A 17,203-nucleotide genomic window follows, 5' to 3' on the forward strand; every position below is an offset into this window, starting at 1 on the left:
ATTAGAGATTTCAATAACCAGATCTAATTTGTCAAAAAGAAGATACAAAGATCTAGAACTCAGAAGTGGAGAGAGTGAGGTAGCATCAGAAATCAGAACATAGGAACTGATCTAGGGGTAAAGATGAGTTTCCTACTGACTCTTGTACCAGTGGAGAACTGAATGGCAATCCACTCCAGTATTCTTGCCTGGAGAATTCCATGGACAGAGGATCCTGGTGGGCTATAGTTCATGGGGTTGCAAAAGAGTCAGACACGACTGAGCAACTAACACATTTGTACTAAATGTATTGACAAAAGCATTTTCTCCAAATGTATGCAAGAAGTCTCAGCATTGTGATACAATGTTAAAGGGAAGTGGTAAGGATATATTAGGATAGAGATTTTAATAGTGAGATTTTTTTCTTTTACATAAATTTCTCAATTTTCTGTGGTATGAATGTTTACTGTTATATTTAAAATAATTTATCAGTATTATTCAAAAAAGTTAGATAATATCACTTATGTTGAATTCTAAAACAAAAATTTCATAGTAGACAATAAGTATTTTAAATATGTATATCTGAATTAACACTGGGCTTGGGTTAACACAAATTGGATTTTAGGCCAATTTATACTATTACTATGTATGATTCTGACTCTAATTCTGATGTATTTTATACCATCCACCCACCAATTCTCTGACACTAGCTAGTAACCTATAATTGAACTCAATTCTGACACACATGTGAAACATTTTGTTTTCTGACTCTTTGAAAATTACTTTAGTCATAAGGTTTCAGTAACCTGGTTATGACAAACTGAAATATGAAGCTACACTTAAAATGTAAAGCATATGGGAGGAAAAAAGTAGTTGGATGTGTAGCAAGGAAGTTTCACTGCTTCTCTTTAACATTTTACCTTTTTTACCCCCAATATGTTAATTATGAAAAATTCAACCATACAATAAAGTTGAATTTTGCAGCAAACACCAACATACCTAACTCTAAATTCTGTAGCTGACTTGTTACCATACTTGCTTTACCCATCTATTCCTCTAATCCGTTTTGTTTTTGATGCACTTCAAAGTAATTATTTAAAAATAATTTTACTATTATTTCATAGGAGGGGCTAGAGAATTGTGGTCCACTATACTAAATGTCTTCTTTTATCCCTTCAGATATACTCTCCACTCCTTGCTCTGTGCCATGGAAGTGACCCACATTAATGGGCTTCTCTAATCTCATCCTTTACTTAGTCACCCAGCTATCCAGTTTGCCCTTTCTGTTTTGTCACATGCACGCACACAAGCGCTTTCACTTGTGTGCTTTTATAAATACACCTTTCTTTTTTTTTTTAACCATTTGAGATTAAGTTGTATCTATCTTGACCCTTTTATCCATAGAAACTTTGCTGTGTGTTTCTCTTACAGTACAAAATTTGTTCTCTCTCACAAAGCAGTCTGATAATAGTTTAGAGCTGGCATGGCAGTTCAATCGTGTCTCAAACACTCCTCTCACTGCTTAGCCAGCTCTAGGTTAAGTGTGTTTGCATACATATTCAAAGATGGCTCAGTACCCCTATGTCCACCTCTGAGCAAGAGGGATAAAAGAAAAGGAAAAGGCGTATCCTTTTCTTTTAAGAGGATGTTTTAGAAACTGTCCACATAACCTCTCGATGTATGGCCATACCAGCTGCAAGGGAGACTGCGACTGTGTTCTTTACCTGGCAGTGATGATGTGTCCAGCTGAAACTGAGCATTATGCTAATGAGAGAAATAGGAAGGAATGCGCCTAGGAGGATAACAGTGTTTTCCACATGCTGGTAAGCAGTAGCAGCAGTGATTTGATGAGGATGATACATAAGAATGACTTCTATACAAAGAGATCCGTATATGTGATAGTTTCATAGTGGCAAAATGGTGTTAAGACTGGGCATGAGACCTACTTCCTTCTCTCACCCTCTTGCACTGTTAGATAGCATGGGGTCTCTACATATCTGGTAATGGAGAATGGCAATATCTTCATAGACAGCCAGGAAGAGGGTAAGAAGGTAGTAGGATGAGCAGTCATGAGCTAATACCATGTCACTCCCATCCCAAAAACACTCTCCAGAGGGGACTCAAAAATTGTAGTCATAATTAAAATAATGGTCACAAGAAAATGAAATCAATTTTGCAAATTGTGAAAAATAAGTTGTGGCACACCTACCAGGCTGGTTACAGTATAAAAAACAGACAACAGCAACTGTTGGCAGAGATGTAGAGAAACGGGAGCCCTCATATATTGCTAGTAGGAATGTAAAATGGTGCAGCCACCTTGGAAAAGAGCCTGGGGATTCCTAAAACATTTCAACATAGAGTTACCATACGACCCAGCCTAGGTTACCCCAGAGAAATAAGGATGTACATCTACACAAAAAAAGTTGTACACAATGTTCATATCATTTTTCATGATAGCTTAAGAGTAGAACAACCCAAATTTTCATCAACTAATGAGTGGATAAATAAAATGTTATATTTCTATTATACAATAGAATATAATTTGGTAATTTGTTTATAAAAATAATTCAAGTACTGATACATGCTACCATATGACTAACCTTGAAAACATTATGCTAAGTAAAAGAAGCCAGTTACAAACGGTCACATATTACATGATTCTATTTAAATGAAATACCTGGAATAAACAGATTAATGGAGACAGAAAGTATATTAGTGGTTGCCAAGGGTGTGGGGAGTTGTTGGTAAATCGGAAGTGACTGATAATCCATATGGAGTTTCTTTTTAGAGTGATAAAAATGTTCCCAAGTTTGTCATAATGATGATTGTACAGCTCTGTGAATGTGATAAACTTCATTGAACTATATATTTAAATGGATGAACTTGATGGTATATAAATTATATATCAATAACACTGTTGAAAGTAACTCATGGTTCAACTGTTTGCAAACATTTTCACTATGATAGAAACTAAAGGCAAAGAGGACACCATGAGCACTAGCAGTAAATGGCCAAAAGTTAGCAGTGAACCAAAGTACTCTGACTCATAATGGCTATTCAAGACCATAGACAGCAACACACAGGTTGTGCACTCTACTCCCGTTTCCATGTGACACTCTAAAATTGTGCAAATATAGGTAAACTAGAGGAAAACAACAGAGAAGGCGATGGCACCCCACTCTTGCCTGGAAAATCCCATGACTGGAAGAGCCTGGTAAGCTGCAGTCCATGGGGTCACAAAGAGTCGGACACAAGTGAATGACTTCACTTTCACTTTTCACTTTCATGCATTGGAGAAGGAAATGGCAACCCACTCCAGTGTTCTTGCCTGGAGAATCCCGGGGACAGGGGAGCCTGGTGGGCTGCCATCTGTGGGGTCGCACAGAGTCGGACACAACTGAAGTGACTTAGCAGCAGCAGCAGAGGAAAACAACATTTTAAAAGATAATTTTCCAAAACATGATAAAAGCATATAGCTATAAAAGTGGACATATATAAACCTGTATCCTGCAACCTTGCTATAATCACTTAGTAGTTCTAGGAGTTTATAGTGTTGTTCTTTTGTACTTTCTATATAGATGGTAAGTTCATCTGCAAACAAGAACAGTTTTATTTTTTTAATTCTCAATCAGTATGCCTTTTTTTTTTTTCTTTTTTTTTTGTTTGTTTTTTGTTTTTTGTTTTTTTTTTCCTCTAATTTTATTTTATTTTTAAACTTTACATAATTGTATTAGTTTTGCCAAATATCAAAATGAATCCGCCACAGGTATACATGTGTTCCCCATCCCGAACCCTCCTCCCTCCTCCCTCCCCATACCATCCCTCTGGGCCGTCCCAGTGCACCAGCCCCAAGCATCCAGCATCATGCATCGAACCTGGACTGGCAACTCGTTTCCTACATGATATTTTACATGTTTCATTGCCATTCTCCCAAATCTTCCCACCCTCTCCCTCTGCAACAGAGTCCATAAGACTGTTCTATACATCAGTGTCTCTTTTGCTGTCTCGTACACCGGGTTATTGTTACCATCTTTCTAAATTCCATATATATGCTTTAGTATACTGTATTTATGTTTTTCCTTCTGGCTTACTTCACTCTGTATAATAGGCTCCAGTTTCATCCACCTCATTAGAACTGATTCAAATGTATTCTTTTTAATGGCTGAGTAATACTCCATTGTGTATATGTACCACAGCTTTCTTATCCATTCATCTGCTGATGGACATCTAGGTTGCTTCCATGTCTTGGCTATTATAAACAGTGCTGCGATGAACATTGGGGTACACGTGTCTCTTTCCCTTCTGGTTTCCTCAGTGTGTATGCCCAGCAGTGGGGTTGCTGGATCATAAGGCAGTTCTATTTCCAGTTTTTTAAGGAATCTCCACACTGTTCTCCATAGTGGCTGTACTAGTTTGCATTCCCACCAACAGTGTAAAAGGGTTCCCTTTTCTCCACACCCTCTCCAGCATTTATTATTTGTAGACTTTTGGATCGCAGCCATTCTGACTGGTGTGAAATGGTACCTCATAGTGGTTTTGATTTGCATTTCTCTGATAATGAGTGATGTTGAGCATCTTTTCATGTGTTTGTTAGCCATCTGTATGTCTTTTTTGGAGAAATGTCTATTTAGTTCTTTGGCCCATTTTTTGATTGGGTCGTTTATTTATCTGGAGTTGAGCTGTAGGAGTTGCTTGTATATTTTTGAGATTAGTTGTTTGTCGGTTGCTTCATTTGCTATTATTTTCTCCCATTCTGAAGGCTGTCTTTTCACCTTGCTAATAGTTTCCTTTGATGTGCAGAAGCTTTTAAGGTTAATTAGGTCCCATTTGTTTATTTTTGCTTTTATTTCCAATATTCTGGGAGGTGGGTCATAGAGGATCCTGCTGTGATGTATGTCGGAGAGTGTTTTGCCTATGTTCTCCAACTGCTTTCCTACATACCAGCAATGAAGAAGTGGAATTTGAGAACAAAATACAATTTACATTAACACTCCCCAAAATGAAATACTCAGGTATAAATTTAAGAAAATATATACAAGACGAAGATGATAAAAATACAAAGCTGATTAATTTAATCAAATAAGACTTAGAGAAATGGAAAGATGTTCCACGTTCATGGATAGGAAACTCAATATGAACCAAGATGTTGGTTCTTTCCAACTTGATCTATAGATTCAATGCAATCCTAATCAAAATCCAAGCAAGTTATTTTATGAATATGGAAAACAGATTCTAAAGTTTATATGGAAGTGCAAAAGAACAGTCAACATATTATTGAAGGAGAAGAACAAAGACAGAGGACCGACACTACTGAACTTCCATGACTTTGGAAGTTGACTGAAAAGACTGCTGCTGCTGCTAAGTCACTTCAGTCGTGTCCGACTCTGTGCGACCCCATAGACGGCAGCCCACCAGGCTCCCCTGTCCCTGGGATTCTCCAGGCAAGAACACTGGACTGGGTTGCCATTTCCTTATCCAATGCATGAAAGTGAAAAGTGAAAATGAAGTCGCTCAGTCACGTCCAACTCCTAGAGACCCCATGGACTGCAGCCTACCAGGCTTCTCCACCCATGGGATTTTCCAGGCAAGAATACTGGAGTGGGTTGCCATTGCCTTCTTTGCTTGAAAGATTAAGACAGCCTAATAAAAACACCTTCAGTTTTAAAAAAAAAAAAAAAGTGGACATATATTAAAGATTTATTATTTAACCCATTCAAAATGGGAACTAGACAGATGTTATAATCAGTTCAAAAGGGAATTCAAAAACATAAAACATATATTTATTGACTATAAATAGAAATAAATTTCAATTTATAGAATTAAAAAAGACAACAAAAGGGCTCAAATCAGATGACTTGGCAGAGTGTGCTGTATGTAGACAGTGCTCAACAATGAAAGGCCACAAGCACATGACCTGGAGAGGTACCCTCTAGACAAAGCATAGTTTTCTGCTGAAAGACATTTTTTCCCCTCACCAAATGTTTGCCTCAAATAGACCATAATGTGGATGGAGGCTTATTGTAGAACTAGGATGAGGAGTGAGAGCAGAAAGGTCACAAAGATTCAACAGTTTGTGCCGAGCCGTAGACCTGACAGGAGTGATGGAAATGTATACCCGAGATAAGAGAAAGGGAAGTTTACTGCAACAAGAGGCAGTAGGTTGAGGAGTAGAATGACGCATATGCAAAAAAAGGGAAGGAAAGTGCCGCCTAGGTAAGGGAGAAGAAAACGGATATAGATGGGCTTTGACGTATACTTGATCAGACGGACAGTGCTGCAGAAACAGTCCAGGCTATATTCCTGCTTTTAAAATGCAAGGTTCAGATGTTACTCAAGACTGCTTTTTCAAGTGACCAATTTAACTATTAACTAGTTTGCCAACATCAATTTGCCAAATGATGAATTCATAAGAAAATCAGTTCACCAATTTGTTTCAGTTTTGCTGTAACATTGGCAAATAGCTCATTCAATGAATTGATTTTCAATGAGTTGATTTACTTCCAGACTTCGATTCCCCAGGCAAACCTGCTTGCCAAAGTTGATTTGCCTTTTGTAAGCCGTATTCTTCATTCATTTATGAAGAAATATGCTTTCATTCACTGGCAATTAAAAAAAAAAACCTACTGTGTGTATTATTCTAACAGAGAACTTCCTGCCAATAGATCTGATGAAGGAAATGGTTTCATCCACTGTATAATACATAATCCACAAAGATGACTTATTTCCATGAAGTACATTTCCCCAATATTATAAAATTACAAGGATATACCTAAAATAGAAGTCTGAATAGATAATATGAAGACATGAGAAACTATCTAAAAACTAAACTATCTAAAAATCCAACAAAAATATATGAAGCCTTTTCTGTTTCCTGAATTGTGCTAAGGAGTATTTTAAGGGGTAACAAGTGTACTACAGGAAAAACCAAAGGAATGAATAAGCTGAGTTTTTAAAGTCCATGTGTAGGTTGCTTGATACAGGTCATCTATTCTTTCCAGAGAAATGATGCTATGAACAGGTATTAGATTCCTGCGTTAGCTCACAGCACTTTAGTACTCAATGTAGCAGTGAGCACAGCAAGAGAGACACACTGTGTGATGCAATGTAAAAAGCAAGGACTTTGGAATCAGACCTGAATTTGAGCAGTTGGGTAACCCTGGGCAAATTACTTATGCTCTCTGAATCTCATCTGTAGCCTGAAAATGATAATGTCTACCTCAAAGCAATTGGTGGTCAAATGAGATAATGTAATATGAAAATCCTTCTCAAAGTATCCCTATCTTTTTATAGGTAGAAAATTACACATCTCCCCTCCCCTTTTATTCTGTTTTCTCAAAAAGAGCAGATTAAACACAATTTAGTATTTTAGTAACTCTGGTTCATCAGCTATTTGTATTGTAATGTGGTAAGTGGTGCCCTCAGGAGCAGTTTGCTTATATAGGGCTATTTCTTATACATTAAATTATCTTAGAGTCTTCTTTTATGTTTTTATAGCTTTAGATGCCTCACCTTCACTGTAAAACATCACTTCTGGCTGTTATTAGTGTCTATGTCTAGCTTTATTATGTGCTACTCTTAATCTTCTGGGGAGAGAACCCAGAGGATTTTATTCATTAGAATTGCCTATACGCCAAGTAGAGACAGGCTCTGAGAATTTAAAGACTCTATCATGAAGAATACATAGTCTTCCCTCATGTTAAACGTGGAGAAGGCAATGGCACCCCACTCCAGTACTCTTGCCTGGAAAATTCCATGGACGAAGAAGCCTGGTAGGCTGCAGTCCATGGGGTTGTGCAGAGTCGGACATGACTGAGCGACTTCACTTTCACTTTTCACTTTCATGCATTGGAAAAGGAAATGGCAACTCACTCCAGTGTTCTTGCCTGGAGAATCCCAGGGACGGGGGAGCCTGGTGGGCTGCTGTCTATGGGGTTGCACAGAGTCGGACATGACTGAAGCGACTTAGCAGCAGCAGCAGCAGCATGCTAAATATTCCATAACTCCCAATATTTTTTCCTTCATGATATTTATTAAATGGTGATGTCATAAAAAAAGAGAATACACAATCTGTTATTTCTGTTATTGTGTGTACTCACTGCATTGCTTAACTGTCTTCAATATGTTTGCCCCGTTTGCATCTAGCTTTGAGGTCATATAGGCTTCCTTGGTGGTTCAGATGGTAAAGAATCTGCAATGCAGGAGATGCAGGTTCAGTCCCTGGGTTGGGAAGATCCCCTGGAGAAGGGAATGGCTACCTACTCTAGTACTCTTTCCTGGAGAATTCCATGGATAGAGGAGCCTGACAGTCCATGGAGTCACAAAGAGGCAGACATGACTGAGCAACTAACACTTTGAGGTCATACATAAACATTATTAACCTCATCATATTTCTTTAATATAAAACAAAAAGAATGTTGACAATGCTAGTTAAAAAGGCATTTGTTAAGATGGAGGTGAAAGTAAACAAGAGAAATAATGGAATGGCAAGAAAATGGGCACCTGGGAGAATCATTTAACAGTAATTCTGAAGGTCCAAGAGCAAATTCTGGAACCTGTAAATATCATGCCTGGGCAACGGGCAAAAATAAGTAAGTATTCATATATGGGATGATTCATGCACAAAGCTAGTCACTGCAACTTTGCTGTAGTAGATAAATACTGCAAACAACCTAACTATACAACAAAAGGAGATTTGAGTAAATAATTATGATATATCCGTGTACTGGAAAACTATCAACATCTGAAAAAATGAAGATGCTGTTTGTGTACTGATATTGAATGGCCTTCAAGTTTATTTGTTAAGTTAAACAAAATCAAGATGCAGAAGAGCATTAATAGCATATTATTATTTCTGTAAGGAAATGAATAAAAAATGTAATCTTTTAGAAGTATAGAATATCTCTAAAAATATTTATTTGATGTTACAACTGATACTACAGAAATAAAAAGGATCCTAAATCCCTTATGACCCACCTCCCAGAGTATTGGAAATAAAAGCAAAAATAAACAAATGGGACCTAATTAAACTTAAAGGCTTTTGCACAACAAAGGAAACTATAAGCAAGGTGAAAAGACAGCTTTCAGAATGGGAGAAAATAATAGCAAATGAAGCAACTGACAAAGAATTAATCTCAAAAATATACAAGCAATACCTGCAGCTCAATTCCAGAAAAATAAACGACCCAATCAAAAAATGGGCCAAAGAACTAAACAGACATTTCTCCAAAGAAGACATACAGATGGCTAACAAACACATGAAAAGATGCTCAACATCACTCATTATCAGAGAAATGCAAATCACAACCACAATGAGGTACCATTTCACGCCAGTCAGAATGGCTGCGATCCAAAAGTCTACAAGCAATAAATGCTGGAGAGGGTGTGGAGAAAAGGGAACCCTCTTACACTGTTGATGGGAATGCAAACTAGTACAGCCACTATGGAGAACAGTGTGGAGATTCCTTAAAAAACTGGAAATAGAACTGCCTTATGATCCAGCAATCCCACTGCTGGGCATACACACTGAGGAAACCAGAATTTAAAGAGACACATGGACCCCAATGTTCATCGAAGCACTGTTTATAATAGCCAGGACATGGAAGCAACCTAGATGTCCATCAGCAGATGAATGGATAAGAAAGCTGTGGTACATATACACAATGGAGTATTACTCAGCCATTAAAAAGAATACATTTGAATCAGTTCTAATGAGGTGGATGAAACTGGAGCCTATTATACAGAGTGAAGTAAGCCAGAAAGAAAAACACCAATACAGTATACTAATGCATATATATGGAATTTAGAAAGATAGTAACAATAACCCTGTATATGAGACAGCAAAAGAGACACAGATGTATAGAACAGTCTTTTGGACTCTGTGGGAGAGGGAGAGGGTGGGATGATTTAGGAGAATGGCATTGAAACATGTATAATATCATATAAGAAATGAATCACCAGTCCAGGTTCGATGCAGGATACAGGATGCTTGGGGCTGGTGCACTGGGATGACCCAGAGGGATGGTATGGGGAGGAAGGTGGGATTCAGGATTGGGAACACGTGTACGCCCGTGGTGGATTCATGTTGATGTATGGCAAAACCAATACAATATTGTAAAGTAATTAGCCTCCAATTAAAATAAATAAATTTAAATTTAAATAAATTAATTAACATATATTATCCCCCCCCCAAAAAAAAATGCTGTTGTCTGATCAATGCTTATAGACATTCTAACATAACTTGTCTGGGGCATTGAGATTTTTGTAAGTTCTCTGGTAAAGTTTGAGCTTCCTTGGTGGCTTGTTGGTAAAGAATCTGCCTGCTAAGCAGGAGACTCGGATTTGATCCCTGGATCAGGAAAATCCCCTGGAGATGGAAATGGCAACTCATGCCATTTGCCATTATTCTTGGCTGGGAAACCCCATGGACAGAGGAGACTGGCAGGCTATAGTCCATGGGGTCACGACATGTTAGCAACCAAATAATAACAAGTCAGATTTAGAAGCACTGCACTAATATGCAGCAATGTTTGGAAACTACTGATATAGCTTTTTTAATTCTCTTGCAAAACATATTTTTTAATTCATACAACAGACATTTATTTGGACCTTCTCTGTGTCAAGCATAGGGATAAATGCCAGGGCCTACAAAGGAACCAGATATTTATAAATACTTATCATCTGGCAAGCATCATTTATTATGGAATCCCAGAAGGAGGGAAGATTCTGCCAGAGAAGTTTTCAAGGAGGAGGTAAACTAGGTCTTGAGGAACAAATAGAAATGGGGAGAATATGGAGTGAGGAGAAATTGTATTTCTTGGGGGAGAGAATATGGTATAAAAACATGTAGGATATATTTGGTTAGGGTATGTATTGGAATGTAGTATAAATGATCAGAGATAAAAATGGAAAAGCAGACTGGGATTTTGTGATGAGCCTCACTAGTTCAGGAATTTGGAGTTTATTATGCTCAAGTTTTATGTCTGTTTTCAATTTCTCCCAATGACACAGAAAAGTCTATGAGAGTGGATTTCTTATTAATAGTTCAAAAGCCAATGGGAATGTTTCATGGAGAATGAGGATCAAATTTGTTTTTGGAAAGATCACATTGGTGATAGGTTAGGCGGAGGACCAAGGACAGTGCAACAGAAGAGAGATGAAATGGTAGGATTAGAGAAGGATGAGTAGGTTCACAGGATATGAAAATGTCTTAGTCTGCTCAGAGTGCCATAACAAGATACCAAAGACTGGTTAGCTTAAACAGAACTTTATTTTCTCATAATCCTAGAGGCTAACAGTCCTTGATCAAGGTTCCAGCCAATGGAGTTTCTGGTTAAAGCCCATTTCTTGGATTATAGATGGCTGCCTTCCTAATGTGTGCTCACGTGACTTCTTTTTGTGTGCTTTTGGAGAGGGGAGAGAGAGAGCTCCTTGGTGTCTCTTCCTAGAAGGACACTAATCCTGTTGGATCAGGGCCCCACTCTTATGACCTCATTTATCCTTAATTACCTCTGTAAGGATCCTATCTGCAAATATAGTTACATTGGGATTGGGAGTTCAACATATGAATTTGTGGGGGAAGATAGTTTAGTCTGTAGCATAGGGTGTCTTTTGATCCATCAGTGGCTATGACAGCACGTGTGCTCTCTGTTCATGGTCAAGAAAAACAAACAGTTTAGTAATCTATCAGAGCTGGGGGTTTATCACCTACCAACTGAGTCACCCTGGAGAAATCTCTGAAAATCTTTTAGTTTTCTTACCTGTAAAATGAACATAATATTTGAGAATTGCATGAGACAGTGGAGGTTTCTGGCCTTGGGTCTGCCAGGTGGTGGGTGATCAGAAATGGTTAGTTTTGCATATTGGCATGTACTTTGCTGATTTGTACTTTACTTCAGAGTCACCATCTACCAGCAAAAAGAGAGTAACCATTGGATTCAATGCAAAAGAAAACAAATCTACATCTTTCCCATGTGATTTCACAGAGTGCACTGCATTGAAGGAGGTCCTGGACTGCCTTTACACATGTGAATATGGTATGTGAACTTTTTCTGTTCAAATATCTAATTTTCAACTCTTCATTATTTTGTGGTCACCATTCTTGCTAGACAAGTTCTCTATCTGATATTTATGATATGTTTTAAGTAAACATTAGGAAATAATACAATGCAAAATATTGCTAATAGAAAACAGCAGGGGGAAGGAAAGAAGTCCTTTTAATTTTTATTACCAATCTAACTTTATTAAAATTCCCAACTGAGATTAAGGTTATCTGGGGAAAACACAGAGAGGAAATCTGAACTAGCAACATGAACATTCTAAAGAGTAGGTCAACTGGGGATTTCTGTGCTTTGAGTATATCTTTTTTGACTGCAGTTATATATTAGCCAAATTCGAAATAGAGATACAGCATATGTCAATAACAGCACTATATCACCTTCAGTCTTTTAAAAATTTAGAAGTTATATGGTTTTTTTTTAATATATTAGGCTTGAATATAAGCATTTACACACTCCCAAGGAGTATCTTTTATGTAAGTGGAATTGGGTATGTTTTCAAATTCCAGATACCCTCTGAAGGAGACTCAGTTTGGTTTCTGTTTTTGTCTTTTCACCGAAAAAGATGAGTACAAATTGCCTCCAGTAGGAATCTGTGTGCTTTAATCAGAGACCTGGAAACATACGTAGGGGAGGGGAAACAGAGGGCAGTTGCTTTCCTGAGCTGTTTCTTAAAAAATTTATTTTATTGAAATATAGTTGATTTACAATGTTGTGTTAGTTTCTGGTGTATAGCAAAATGATTCATATATATATATATATATATATATATATATATATATATATATATCAGTTCAGTTCAGTTCAGTCGCTCGGTCATGTATATATATATCAGTTCAGTTCAGTTCAGTCGCTCGGTCATGTCCGACTCTTTGCGACCCTACGAATTGCAGCACACCAGGCCTCCCTGTCTGTCACCAACTCCCGGAGTTGACTCAGACTCACGTCCATCGAGTCGGTGATGCCATCCAGCCATCTCATCCTCTGTCATCCCCTTCTCCTCCTGCCCCCGATCCCTCCCAGCATCAGAGTCTTTTCCAATGAGTTGACTCTTCTCATGCGGTGGCCAAAGTACTGGAGTTTGAGCTTTAGCATCATTCCTTCCAAAGAAATCTCAGGGCTGATCTCCTTCAGAATGGACTGGTTGGATCTCCTTGCAGTCCAAAGGACTCTCAAGAGTCTTCTCCAACACCACAGTTCAAAAGCATCAATTCTTCAGTGCTCAGCCTTCTTCACAGTCCAACTCTCACATCCATACATGACCACTGGAAAAACCATAGCCTTGACTAGACGAACCTTTGTTCACAAAGTAATGTCTCTGCTTTTCAATATGCTATCTAGGTTGGTCATAACACATTTTTTCATTATGATTTACTACGGGATATTGAATATAGTTCCCTGTGTTATACAGTAGGACCTTGTCTTTATTCATTCTATATATAATACTTTGCATCTGCTAATCCCAAACTCCCAATCCATCCCTGCCTTACCACTCTTCCCCCTTGACAACCACAAGTCTGTTCTCTAAGTCTGTGATTCTGTTTCTGTTTTGTGGATAAGTTCATTTATGTCATCCTTTAGATTTCACATCTGAGTTATATCATATGTTTGTCTTTCACTTTCTTGGTTCACTTAGTACAATAACCTCTAGATCCATCCATGTTGTGGCAAATGGCATTGTTTTATTCTTTTGTGGCTGAGTAGTATTCCATTGTACCTTCTTTATATGGTCAGCTGTTGATGGACATTTAGGTTGCTTCCATGTCCTGACTATTGTAAGTAGTACTGCTAGGAACATTGGGGTGCATCTTTTGAAGTATAGTTTTGTCTGGGTATATACTCAAGACTGGGATTCTGAATCATATGGTGATTCTATTTTTAGTTTTTTTGAGGAACCTCTCTACTGTTTTCCATAGTGGCTGCACGAACTGACATTCCCACCAACAATGTATGAGGGTTCCCTTTTCTTCATACCCTCTCCAGCATTTGTTCTTTGTAGGCTTTTAATGATGTCTATTCTGACCAGTTTGAGGTGGTACCTCATTATAGTTTTGATTTGCATTTCTTTGATAATTAGCAATGATGAGCATCTTTTTGGAGAAGGCAATGGCACCCCACTCCAGTACTTTGCCTGGAAAATCCCATGGATGGAGGAGCCTGGTGGGCTGCAGTCCATGGGGTCGCTAAGAGTTGGACACGACTGAGCGACTTCACTTTCATTTTTCACTTTCATTTTTCACTTTCATGCATTGGAGAAGGAAATGGCAACCCACTCTAGTGTTCTTGCCTGGAGAATCCCAGGGACGGGGGAGCCTGGTGCCATCTATGGGGTCACACAGAGTCGGACACGACTGAAGTGACTTAGCAGCAGCAGCAGAGCATCTTTTTGTCTGTCTATTGGCCATGTTTGTGCCAATTTTTTTTGAAGAAATTTCTATTAATTTCTTCTGCCCATTTTTTGATTTGATTGTTTGTTTTTTTGTTGTTATTGAGTTGTGTGAGCTGTTTGTATATCTTGGAAATTAAGCCTTTGTCAGTTGCATCATATCCAGATATTTTTTTCCCAGTCTTTAAATTATCTTTTCATTTTGTTTATATTTTCCTTTGTTGTACAAAGCTTATAAGTTTGATTAGGTCTCATTTGTTTATTTTTGCTTTTATTTCTATTGCCTTGGGAGACTGACCTAAGAAAACACTGATAAATTTTATGTCAGAGAATGCTTTGGTTATGTTCTCTTCTAAGAGTTTCATGGTGCCACATCTTATATTTGTCTTTAAGCCATCTTGAGTTTATTTTTGTGTAGGGTGTGAGTGTGTTCTAAATTCATTGACTTAAAAACAACTGTTTTTAAGTTGAGAGATGGCTGGATGGCATCACTGACTCGATGGACGTGAGTCTGAGTGAACTCTGGAAGTTGGTGATGGACAGGGAGGCCTGGCGTGCTGCAATTCATGGGCTCTCAGAGTCAGACCTAACTGAGCGACTGAACTGAACTGAACTGAACTGATCACCTCGCTAATACAACTCTGGAAAATCAGATATTGCTATTACTGTTTTAGAGATGAGAAAAACGAGACTCAGAACGACTGAACAATTTGTCCAAAGTTGTACAGCTATTAAGTGGTGGATCTTGGATTTGAATCTAGTTTTTTCTGACTTCCAAGTCTAGCAGGCTTCAAAAAACTCATATTCTTTCTACTATATCTCCTTATCAGCAGGGTTAGATGCAATCTTTATGTAGCCAGTAAATTCCTATAGTTTTACTATCTGCCATGTCTCCAAATTCTTAAAATCTGGGTTTCAATCAGCTCAATGCAAACATAAATGTGAACTCCAAGTTTCATTTAACCCCCTGGAAACTCATATGGGATGAAGCTTCATGTGATTACCATGTAACTCATCCTCTTTTTTCAAATAAAGGAAAGGAAGTTTGGGGGATTGGTGTAGAAGGAAGGAGGTGCACAGGGTGGGAGAAAAGAGAGGAAGAGAGAAAAAGAAAATATTCTTGTTAGGTGGCATGGGAAATTACAGCCATCTTGTAATAAACTATAATGGAATAAAATCTGTAAAAATAGTATATTATTATGCTATACACCTGAAACTAACACAATATTGTCAATTAACTATACTTCAATTAAAAAAGAAAACCTTGCTAGGGAGTGGCTATATGTTTATAGCATATATAGTTTTATATAGTATAACTGTTTTTCTCTCAATTGCTTCATGGAAAGTTACTGATACTTCTCATCTGAGTTTCTCCATCTGACTACTGACTCTCCCTTTTCAGAAATGCAAGGTTGAGGTTCTCTCTAACTAACAGTTCTTTATCAGTAGAATATGAGAAATGGACTGGGAAACAGGCTATCTGCTACACTTTTAGTTCAGATAATATTATCTGCATCCAGTTCCCGGCATTTGCTGCTTCCAAGAAACATAAATTGGTCAATTTTCTGGCTTTTATTTTTTCACCTTAAATAAAATCCTTTTCTTCTGTGATAACTAGCTCCTGGAAAATGGCAACTATGAATCCCCTAGCCCTTTGATGTGGCAGCTACAAAAAAGAGTAATGGAGTTACTGATTTTTTTCCACTTCAACTTCTAATAAGCCTAAGTGAGCATTTAATGACCCCACTTGGAATTTGAAAAGGACCTCACAGAAGTAGAGTAGGAATCAAAGTGGAGTTGAACATGTCAAATTTAAGGTGCTTTCCTGTTGCTGAGTCTTCATCTTGTCATCCCTTCTTGCAGCCACCAGCGTCACGATGAGGAAGGCTCTGATGGAAAGCTCTACCCAACACCTCTTGACAAACCCACCCTGAGAAATGTTCCTTGACAAAGTGGCAGTGGGCGTGCTGTCCCTCGTCACTGTCAGGGAATGACAGAAGGCAGAGATTCGACAAGGGGAGGGATTCTCCCCTTGGCTCACAGTCGCCTGGCATCCCCTGATAGCCTGGGTCTGGATCCTGGCTCTGCAGGTAGTACTGTTCTCCCTCTGGGTCCAGCACAGTCTGGGGTAGGAAATCATGTCTCCACTTCTGATTATGGGGCAGGAAGCCCATGCTGTCTTCCCTCTTGAGTACTGCTGTGCTTTGTGACCACGAGGGGTTGCCTAGTTGAGCCATTGCACATTGGATTCAAGAGCCTTGCTTCTCTGACATTTCTCAGGCTCACCTTGCAGTCTAATGTGTCAGTATTTTATGAACACTGTTCCTGGGCTTGAAAATTTCAAAGCACGTGGAGATTAGGCTGTGTGACCTTTTCCTCTAACTCTGCCTCACTTCAGTTATCTCTGCCTGCTTGTTTTTCTTTCTCTTTTTCTGTGCCCCCTCCCCCTGCGTCTTCTAATTTGAGCTTCTCTAGAAGAAAGCTGAGTACCGAAGAATTGATGCTTTTGAACTGTGGTGTTGGAGAAGACTCTTGAGAGTCCCTTGGACTGCAAGGAGGTCCAACCAGTCCATTCTAAAGGAGATCAGCCCTGGATGTTCATTGGAAGGACTGATGCTAAAGCTGAAACTCCAGTATTTTGGCCACCTCATGCGAAGAGTTGACTCATTGGAAAAGACCCTGATGCTGGGAGGGATTGGGGGCAGGAGGAGAAGGGGATGACAGAGGATGAGATGGCTGGATGGCATCACTGACTCAATGGACATGAGTTTGAGTAAACTCCGTG

The sequence above is a fragment of the Bos grunniens genome, chromosome 4, assembly GCF_055505025.1.
Source record: "Bos grunniens cultivar Pamir isolate PY7600 chromosome 4, Bosgru_T2T1.0, whole genome shotgun sequence".
Lineage (NCBI taxonomy): Eukaryota > Metazoa > Chordata > Mammalia > Artiodactyla > Bovidae > Bos > Bos grunniens.